This window comes from Oncorhynchus mykiss, chromosome 15 (genome assembly GCF_013265735.2).
Source record: "Oncorhynchus mykiss isolate Arlee chromosome 15, USDA_OmykA_1.1, whole genome shotgun sequence".
Taxonomy (NCBI): Eukaryota; Metazoa; Chordata; class Actinopteri; order Salmoniformes; family Salmonidae; genus Oncorhynchus; species Oncorhynchus mykiss.
Genome location: NC_048579.1, coordinates 27,761,153 through 27,771,014, shown reverse-complemented (window position 1 = coordinate 27,771,014; position 9,862 = coordinate 27,761,153).

The window sequence follows — 9,862 nt, the reverse complement described above, 5'->3', positions numbered from 1 at the left end:
GTGATTTGACCCTCCACAGGATGTTCTATAAGAACAATGCTGATGCTTCTCTTTTCAAGGTTTTTATTGCCTTTTCCTCTTTACCAACACACATTAAGCACACACACACACTTTTCGTCATATAACATGAATCTTGACTGGGAGTGAATCTTGGTGGAATAGTACTTGAGTTACTCTGAATGAATTGTGGTTCTATAAGGCAAAAACATGCACAACATAACAGTAAAGTGTCATAATTATGCAATATAGATGAATAAGCATAATAGTACACTATTACAACACAGCTATAAACAGGGCTATAAACTTAACAGCATGAACATTAACCTAAAGATGAGATGAACCTCTTGTCGGAGAGAGAGAAACCAATTACTGAGACTGACAAGATAAAGATTTATGGCACCATCTCGCTCTCTGGCCTAGTGCGAGAGCCTGCCGTGCTGAGGTCTTATTTGATCTGCCCCAGCACCACAGGGTCATATATTACTCTGCGCATGCGTGAGCTCCAAGACCCGTCTGGGAGGGTTCTAGAAGGTCGCCCATGGCAGCGCAACAACCACTTTAAGGAAGGCCACCATGGAGAGCTCTACAGTATCATGCTCATATGAAAACTATGTTTACCAATAAAACAATGGCATCTATGGCAACGGGCACAATGCTACATACTATAAACAATATGCCAAGCAGTATTGGCAACTCCAACATTAAAGAAGAGTAATTCCTGGACCTCCCGAATGGCGCGGTGGTCTATGGCACTGCATCGCAGTGCTTGAGGTGTCACTACAGACCCGGGTTTAATCCAAGGCTGTGTCACAACCGGCTGTGACCAGGAGTCTCATAGGGCGGCACGCAATTGGCCCAGTGTCGTCCGGATTAGGGGAGGGTTGGGCCGGGGTGGCTTTACTTGACTCATCGCGCTCTAGTGACTCCTTGTGGCGGGCCTGCAGGCTGACTTTGATCTTCAGTTGAACAGTATTTACGCAGACACATTAGTGCAGCAGGCAGCGGGCGGGTGTTAAGAAGCGTGGTTTGGCAGGGCATGTTTCTGAGGACACATGACTCGACCTTCGCCTCTCCCGAGTCCCTTGGGGAGTTGCAGCGATGAGACAAGAACGAAATTGGGGAGAAAAAGGGGGTAAAATACACACAAAAAAATTAGCTGTACAATAGAACATATGGCTGCAAACTTATCAAAGTTATTAAGTGATTTGTGGTAATTACCCATTATTAAACAACATGTAAAAAGGAACCCAAGAAACCCCCCGGCATCTTACATTTCGATGCACGCACCACATTCAGGTATTGTTGTTACTGTCCACAATAAAAATAGTCCTCAGAAATGTGTGTCTTCTTTCTTCAACAATAACACTGACCTGAATGGGTGGGTGCAGTGTCCAGATGCGCTCTGATTGGTTGGGAAAGGCAGGGCTATGATGGGTGAGAGATAATTAAGGTAGGCTGAACAGCCAAACTAACGGCACTCAAGGGACACTAAAGGGACTGCGAGGGAAATTTAGGTAGAGAGGACGGGAGCAGTAGGGCCTTTTTTTTAACCGCTTCTATGCCTTTAGTTTTCCATGTAGACCAATGTATTGATTCATTCTGAAAAGCTATACAAGGAGTGTTCCATAGGGTTATATTTTTAGAGGGGGATATTGGTTCCTTTTAAATACGTTTCATTTTCTTTCATATTGTTATAGTGTTCTTAACTATGAAGTTGTTGATGTTTTTATCTATATCCTTAGAAAATAGACATGTAAAAAGATTCTGGGGATGAGCTTGCGCAGCTTTAAGATGTACCCATTGTTCCACTTTAGTGCATTGAACCACGTACACTACCATTTAAAAGTTTGGGGTCACTTAGAAATGTCCTTGCTTTTGAAAGAAAATCATTTTTTTTTTGCCCATTAAAATAACATCAAATTGATCAGAAATACAGTGTAGACATTTTAATGTTGTAAATGACTATTGTAGCTGGAAACGGCTGATTTTTATTGGAATATCTACATACAGAGGCCCATAATCAGCAACCATCACTCCTGTGATCCAATGGCACGTTGTGTTAGCTAATCCAAGTTTATAATTTTTAAAGGCTAATTGATCATTAGAAAACCCTTTACAATTATGTTAGCACAGCTGAAAACTGTTCTGATTAAAGAAGCAATAAAACTGACCTTCTTTAGACTAGTTGAGTATCTGGAGCATCAGTATTTGTGGGTTCGATTACAGGCTCAAAATGGCCAGAAACAAATAACTTTCTTCTCAAACTCGTCAGTCTATTCTTGTTCTGAGAAATGAAGGCTATTCCATGCGAGAAATTGCCAAGAAACTGAAGATCTCGTACAACGCTGTGTACTACTCCCTTCACAGAACAGCGCAAACGGACTCTAACCAGAATAGAAAGATGAGTGGGAGGCCCCGGTGCACAACTGAGCAAGAGGACAAGTACATTAGAGTGTCTAGTTTGAGAAACAGACGCCTCACAAGTCCTCAACTGGCAGCTTCATTAAATAGTACCCGCAAAACACCAGTCTCAACGTCAACAGTGAAGAGGTTGGGTAGCGGCAGGGTAGCCTAGTGGTTAGAGCGTTGGACTAGTAACCGAAAGTTCAAATCCCTGAGCTGACAAGGTACAAATCTGTCGTTCTGGCCCTGAACAGGCAGTTAACCCACTGTTCCTAGGCCGTCATAGAAAATAAGAATTTGTTCTTAACTGACTTGCCTTGTTAAATAAAGGTAAAATATATATATATATATATATATATATATATTTAAAAAACAGTGAAGAGGTGACTTTGGGATGCTGGCCTTCCAGGCAGAGTTGCAAAGAAAAAGTCATATCTCAGACTGGCTAATAAAAATAAAAGACTAAGATGGGAAAAACAACACAGACACTGGACAGAGGAACTCTGCCTAGAAGGCCAGCATCCCAGAGTCACCTCTTCACTGTTGACATTGAGAATGGTGTTTTGCGGGTACTATTTAATGAAGCTGCCAATCACATTTCGTTGATTTGATTTGTGGAATTTCTTTCCTTCTTAATACGTCTGAGCCAATCAGTTGTGCTGTGAAACAGTAGGGGTGGTATAGAGAAGATAACCCTATTTGGTAAAAGACCAAGTCCATATTATGACAAGAACAGCTCAAATAAGCAAAGAGAAACGACAGTCCATCATTACTTTAAGACATGAAGGTCAGTCAATCCGGAAAATTTCAAGAACTTTGAAAGTTTCTTCAAATGCAGTCGCAAAAGCCATCAAACGCTGTGATGAAACTGGCTCTCATGGGGATCGCCACAGGAAAGGAAGACCCAGAGTTACCTTTGCTACAGAGGACAAAATTCATTAGAGTTAACTGCTGCCTCAGATTGCAGCCCAAATAAATGCTTCAGAGTTCAAGTAACAGACACATCTCAACATCAACTGTTCAGAGGGGACTGCATGAATCGGGCCTTCATGGTCGAATTGCTGCAAAGAAACCACTACTAAAGAACACCAATAAGAAGAAGAGACTTGCTTGGGCTAAGAAACACGATCAATGGACATCTGTCCTATGATCTGGTGTGTCAAAATGTGAGATTTTCTTTAGGTGAACGGATGATTTCTGCATGTGTGATTTCCACCGTGAAGCATGGAGGAGGTGTGATGGTGCTTTGCTGGTGACAAATATATATATTATATATTATAATATTGTCTTTGTATCTCAAAATCATTGTAATGTGGTTAACCTTAAAAATCTAAATGAAAATGATTAAAATCTAAAAGATCAAATTCGCCCTCATGGGAAAAGCCACACTTGACTGTTGCACTTGAATCATTCCCACGGTTAATTGCTAGGCCCGCTAACCTATGAAACCACACACTATTGCAGAGACTTTGATATTACCGGCCGCAATTGATATGGGAGAGAGTTACAGAAACTCACATCACTACCTTTGTCAGATAATACTGTTAAACAAATAATGAAAGCTATTGCTAACAATCATGAGGAAACTCTGACTGAACGACTTAAAAACTCCACAGCTTATGCTCTCCAAATGGATGTTAGCTGGGACCCCACAGACCCCAAATCCAGAACAAAATCACGAAAGCGTACTGTATTATATAGAGACATTATTGCAGGGAACTCCGTTCCATCTCATATTGCTCAAATTATAAAACAGATAAAGCAACACCTCAAGGCACAGTCCCTCTCCCCTATTTGACCTAGATAGTTTGTGAATATGTATTGATATGTAGGCTAAATGATTGATGTAGTTATATCCTTGAGCTGTTCTTGTCTATTAATGTTATGTATTAGGTCGTTTCATGGTTCCCGGGCGGCGCAGCGGTCTAAGGCACTGACTCTCAGTGCTAGAGGCGTCACTACAGACCCTGGTTTGATTCCAGGCTGTATCACAACTGGCCGTGATCTGGTTTAGGGTTTGGCCGGGGTAGGTCCTCGTTGTAAATAACAATGTGTTATTCACTGACTTGCCTAGATAAATAAAGGTTAAATAAAAAAAATTATCGTGTGAACCCCAGGAAGAGTAGCTGCTGCTTTTGCAACAGCTAATGGGGATCTTAATAAAATATCGAAAAAACACATCCACCGTGCGCACGCCTGTTCGCAAAAACTATGTGGAGATATGGGATTGGCGCATGACAATGTTCTATTTCACACCGAGGCTTGGTGGTTATCGATGGGGAGTGTTGGAAAGATTTTTCGCATTTATTACAATGGATGTAATAAAATAATAAAATAAAGACTGGGTTGACTTTCTGTGTAATTAAAATAAAATGTGTCTCCTTGCCTATGTTGCTGGACCCCCGGAAGAGTAACTGCTGCCCTGGAACCAGCTAATGGGGATCCTTAATCAATACAAATAAACAGACATATTTGGGAAACTGAAAGAAAAGCAAGCATGCAGGGGAAATACAAAAACATTCTACAGATGAGTTACCGATTCAGAGGAAAGACTTCTTATTGGATAGGCTCTTTCAAAAGCGAACCATGCCCCCTTCCCTCGGCTGTGCGTGTTTTTAACAGAAAACAGCATCAGTAAGTGTCCCACACAAGTGATGACTACTCCCCTCCAACGCTTGGAAGAGCACTTTGGGACCTACTTCGCGATCCGTTTGACTGTGATCCTGGCTCAGTTGACATGCCGGTAAGTCAAATCGAACAGCTGATCGAGCTGTCATGTGACCGAATGCGGCAGACAACGCATTCATGGGTCACTACTGAGGAGTTTTGGTTCCTGACTCAAAATGAATAAATATCCTGACGTCTCCCACTGAGCATTAATGCCGTGTTCAAAACAACTGGGAACTCTGGAAACTCAGACTTCCAGCTTGAGTGTGTTCAAGACAATTGGGATCTCTGAAAAAAACTAGCTTTGGCTGGGGAAAATCGTTTTGAACGGTCATCTAGCAATCCCAACTCGGTAACTCGGGCCTCTTTCTAGAGCTCCGACTTTTCGACCTAAAGATCACTGACGTCATGATTTGACATCGTATTTTTCTGAGTTCTTAGTTGTCTTGAAAGCACCATAAAACTCATGGTAGCCTACCCTTTGCCAGCTCATATCTGTGTGAAGCTGGATTCAGTGCTCTCGTCTGCATTATAACCAAATATCGATCCAGGTTGGATGTGACAGCATAGATGAGGTGTGCACTGTCGACCACGCCCCCTTAATTTGAGAAGCTCTGGCGCAACATCAAAAACAGCCATCTCATTAGTAGTAGTGGTGAGATAAGATTATGTCAGACTAATTTGCAATTGACTGTCATATCCCCACGTTGAAAGTATGTGATGGTGAGTTGAGAATCAGAAATACTGTTTGAATGTTTTTCAATCGACTGCCATAGCCCCCCCCCCCCCCCCCCCGAAAAAAAGTAAACATTGGCTGTTAATTACATTTTTCACATGGTTGGGGTCACTAGAATTTTCAGATATCAAAATGAAGTCGTGAGACAAAAATGTTTGGGAACCCTTGTGTTACAGCCTGAATTCAAAATGTAATATTTTTGTATTTATTTTTTCACCCATCTACACACAATAGTGAACACGTTTTTAGACATTTTAGCAAATGTATTGAAAATGAAATACAGAAATATCTAATTTGCATAAGAATTCATACCCCCGAGTCAATACATTTTAGAATCACCTTTCGTAGCGACGACTACTGTCTCTTTCCGGGTAAGTGTCTAAGAATTTTGCACACCTGGATTGTACAATATTTACACATTATTATTTAAAAAGTTATTCATGCTCTGTCAAGTTGCATTGTTGTTATTATTAGCGGCTTGGGTCTTTTTAATATTGAGGAATATTTCACTTTCTCTGTTCATAGGAGTAACAACATGAATTTGTGCACGAGGCAGAAATAATGGGATGCGACTCCAGTTTCGCCATCAGCTGGAAGACGGTGTCCCGTTTTGGTCAGTGTCAGTGGAGGAAAGGGAGAGTGGGGGGATGTTGCTGCTCTCGCCCTCCACTGAGACTGAGCATCAGATTCAGGCACCATTATCCCAGTAAAATAAAAAAGCTAATTATTTAAATGTATGCTCTCTCAGATGTGCTTCGCAAGTAACAAAATAACGGATAAATTACTGATGTGATCATATAGCCTACCTCAAATTTGGAAATATAATTGTTTTTAAATTGCCCAAACAACAATGCATTGGCAGGGCAATTCAAGTAAAGACAATATGTGGTGATAATGTATTGGGCCTGTAGCTTACTGCACAAACTTCACTGCTACAGTACTGTTTTTACTTGGTTAGTGTTGCATAGGCTTACGTTTTCTAAGTCATATTAGAAAGAAAATCTGAACAGTAGATCTCAGACTCAGAAAAGGTTGATGACCACTGTTCTAGTGGTTTTCCCTTTTAACACTATCAACGTTTCCCTTTACTGTTGCAATTGTGATCGAATCAATGCAATATTAGCCACTTTCAATGCAACAACCCAAAACAAAACAAACTATGCAAAAGAGTTTGTTGTAGGCAGAACGCACCAGAGTAGGATTCTGTTGCATTGACACGCAGTTATAGGGAAGGACATTCAAAAAGCACAGCACTTACACAAATGACTGATCATTGGCTGAGAGCAATTTAAAATAAAAAGATTGTGGTCTGTTTTGTTATAATTCAGTGCGGCTTTTGACATTATCGATCATAGTCTGCTGCTGAAAAAACATGTGTTATGGCTTTACATCCCCTGCTATATTGTGGATAAAGAGTTACCTGTCTAACAGAACACAGAGGGTGTTTTTTAATGGAAGCCTTTCTAACATAATCCAGGTAGAATCAGGAATTCCTCAGGGCAGCTGTCTAGGCACATTACTTTTTTCAATCTTTACTAACAACATGCCACTGGCTTTGAGGAAAGATAGTATGTCTATGTATATGGATGACTCAACACTATACACGTCAGCTACTACAGCAACTGAAATGACTGCAACACTTAACAAAGAGCTGCAGTTAGTTTTCAGAATGGGTGGCAAGGAATAAGTTAGTCCTAAATATTTCTAAAAGCATTGTAGTTGGGACAAACCATTCACTAAACCCTAAACCTCAACTAAATCTTGTAAGAAATAAGGTAGAAATTGAGCAAGTTGAGGTGACTAAACTGCTTGGAGTAACCCTGGATTGTAAACTGCCATGGTCAAAACATATTTATACAACAGTAGCTAAGATGGGGAGAAGTCTATCCATAATAAAGCACTGCTCTACCTTCTTAACAGCACTATCAACAAGGCAGGTCCTACAGGCTCTAGTTTTGTCGCACCTGGACTACTGTTTAGTCGTGTGGTCAGGTACCACAAAGAGGGACTTTGGAAAATTGCAATTGGCTCAAAACAGGGCAGCACGGCTGGCCCTTGGATGTAAACAGAGAGCAAATATTAATAATATGCATGTCAATCTCTCCTGGCTCAAAGGGGAGGAGAGCTTGACTTCATCACTACTTGTGTTTGTGAGAGGTACTGACATGTTGAAAGCACCGAGCTGTCTGTTTAAGCAACTAGCACACAGCTCAGACACCCATGCATACCCCACAAGACATGCCACCAGAGGTCTCTTCACAGTCCCCAAATCCAGAACAGACTATGGGAGGCGTACAGTACTACATAGGCCATGACTACATGGAACTCTGTTCCACATCAGGTAACTGATGCAAGCAGTACCATCAGCTTGAAAAAACAAATAAAAATACCCTTTATGGAACAGCAGGGATTTTGAAGCAACAAAAACATAGGCACGCATACACACACATGACAACATATGCACTATACACACGTACACATGGATCTTGTGTTGTAGATATGTGGAGTAGGGGCCTGATGGCACACACTTACTGAGTTGTGAAATCTGTTATGAATGTATCGTAATGTTTTTTAAATTGTATAACTGCCTTAATTTTGCCAGACCCCAGGAAGAGTTCAGCAGCTAATGGGGATCCATAATAAATACAAATACAACTCAGCCCAAACTTTACACAGACCAGTGTGGCATAAACAATCAGAGATGCAGTAGGGCTATATGCAAATAGACAATTGCCATATATGGATCTATGCCATTTACTTTGAACTGCACTGTGTTTACAGCATGAGTGGTCGTGAGGAGATGCACTTGTTTTGAAATCAAAGCGAGAGCTGCATGTAGCCATGTGTGCACATTTAGTTCATATCCTTTGCTAGTTAGTGAGTTATTAGCCCAGTTATATATCATTTGTAGTAAGCAACAGGGGAGTGATTGCTTCCTACAAGAGCACAAAACATGTACATCTGTGAAAATTGAGTCAGCTGAAGAGCTTTTTTATGTCTTAAAGGGGCAGTGTTGTAATTTGAGACAGGTTTGAATAAGATAAGTAGCCAATAGGCAGAGGGTAGCATAATTTGTCTGAATCTCTCTAATAATGGTATGGGAATAATAATGCATTTTATTTTGTAAAGTGGTTTCTTGCATCAAACATCACAACAACATTTTCAGTCACCTCCTATTCTATCTCAGGTTAATGCATGCCCTGCATGTTCTTTTTTTCTCAAAAGTGTAATCCGTAATGGAATGTAGGCCTACAATGAACACCACACATTGGCTGCTACTATAGGTTGAATGATAGAACAGCTACTTCCATGTTAAAATGTTATGGGATGCATTTTCTCCATTGTTTTTGATGGTAAGCCACTCTGGTAGGCCTACATTATGATCAAATGGCCACTGTTAAAATTGTACCTTAAAGTGGGTACAGCTTCAGTGTTCACAGTAAATGCTGGAAGTTGCACTGAATTTTCTTAGTGGCCAAAACATTGCATAAAAGGATAACCCCAATGCAATTCTGAAGTTTAATTTCAACAGATTATTGTTATTTTTTTGTCAACTTAATGAATTATTGTATTTTGTTTAATTTATATAACAACATTCCAAACTTGTTTAGCATGATCTAATCCAATTCTGGCATGATTCCACAATTGTTATAAATTTGCGGCAGGCTCAATAGGGGACTTTTATTTTGAAGGCGAACCGCCATTTCCACTATTGTTGCTCACGCTAATGTTGTTCACGACACACACAACCAAATCGCACCACACGTGGGTCGGCACATTAAAGCCCCCTCCCTCTGCCGACTCCTGACGTCATTCATTCTATTCTTAGGTAGGCAGAGTTTGTAGGTCTATGTATACGACTTTTCCTCAGGAGGAAAAGTAAAAACTATATCCTCCAGCAATTAATTGTTGTCGTCTCTAATGGACTTTTTGGTCCGTATCGCCAAGGCCATTCATGCCACTGTCTTTGGTCATGTTGTCCGTTTGAGAGGACAGAACATTCTCGGCTTTTCAATGATTCTACATGTGTGAGGGTGTCACCTTGATAATGAGCGC